A 1,706-nucleotide genomic window follows, 5' to 3' on the forward strand; every position below is an offset into this window, starting at 1 on the left:
CGCTAAACGATAATCATTATTAAGTTGTTTAAACCTTGTATTTGTAATAAAAGCTATGGTTTGTATTGTAAAAACGAATGCAGTTTTTGAAAAATGTCGCATATAGAGGTCAATACCTCGCGATGAAATCATATGTTATTGTATTCGTCCTTATGGTTAAGGTCGGGTTATGACATGATCCACCTTTATATACAGATTATGCGAAACACTAAAACTATGAACTCACCAACCTTTGTGTTGACACTTGTTAGCATGTTTATTCTCAGGTTCCTATAAGTCTTCCGATGTTTGCTTATATGTTAAACAAGCTATGTGCATGGAGTCTTACATGGTATATTTATTAAGGAAACGTTGCATTCACCAAATCATCACCATGTATCTTATTTTGACTGCATTGTCAATGGAAGTACTATTGTAAACTATTATTTACGGTGATTGTCTATATGTAGAAATCATCAGATGTCGAAAACCTTTGATTTAAATATTCATTTATGGTGTGCCTTTTCAAAAGAATGCAATGTTTACAAAACGTATCATATAGAGGTCAAATACCTCGCAATGAAATCGATGAATGACGTGTTCGTCCATATGGATTTGGAGCGATCGTCACAGTAGGAAGCGATGTTTGGGTACAGGTTTGGGTGTATATGTATTTTAGAATAGTGTACGGTGGTGTTTTTTATGTTTGTGGTTAGGTTTCAATTGTGATAGGTTTCAATTGCTCACTCTTAATCTCGCATATTGAAACGTATAGAGTGGACTTCAATGGTTAGGATCGATCATCTATTGTGTTTGTACAAGCAGTTCATCAGAATTGCTACAAGTTGTAACCAACATATCATTTGATCTATATATATATATATATATATATATATATATATATATATATATATATATATATATATATATATATATATACATACTAGGTTTTGAGCCCGTGCGTTGCACGACTACTCAAAATCCGTTTTAAATAAGTCACTTATTTTAATTTTATGACGCTGGATCTACATTTTCAAACAATATTTGTGGTTGCGTTTAATAGGGACATGTCGACCCAATAGCTTAGTGTGGTTAATTTGAGCCCGTACTCTATTTTCAATAAGTCATAGCGGTTACTATTTGAAAATTTAGATAAAATGGTAATGAGTTTGATTAGTTGACCAGATCAAAAGGGTCAAAATTTACCCATTTTGTTATTAATTCGTTGAAATATTTTAAATGTGGTCTTTCAAATAATATGTTACATCATATTTTGACTGCTACAAATAACACAAAAGAATCCCTAAGACTAAAATGGAATGGACAAAGAAGTGTTAGAACCAAGTCAATAATTTAGAGGTTAGAGAAGTATAGTCGGTCAAGTTCGTACTTTAGAGGTTAGAGAAGAAACATACATATATTTTATGATGCAGATTTATAAACCACTCTTTTTAAACCTTTCTCCAACAAACAAATTTTGTATCAATTTTCTTCTTTGACGTTATATCTCCACAAACAAATTATGTACTCCTTGCTTCCCAATTCTTATCATTTCAATCACAATAAATAAATTAACAAATTTTTAATAGAATGTTGTTCTTAGAAACAAAACCGTCCATGTGTCACCGTTTTCAATGTGCATGGATGATCGCCGAAAGCTCTTAAAAAATGACGCATTTCTGGTATGTTAGTATGTTTCGTTGACAAAACGGGACTATAAAATACAT

Source organism: Rutidosis leptorrhynchoides, chromosome 1 (genome assembly GCF_046630445.1).
Source record: "Rutidosis leptorrhynchoides isolate AG116_Rl617_1_P2 chromosome 1, CSIRO_AGI_Rlap_v1, whole genome shotgun sequence".
NCBI lineage: Eukaryota > Viridiplantae > Streptophyta > Magnoliopsida > Asterales > Asteraceae > Rutidosis > Rutidosis leptorrhynchoides.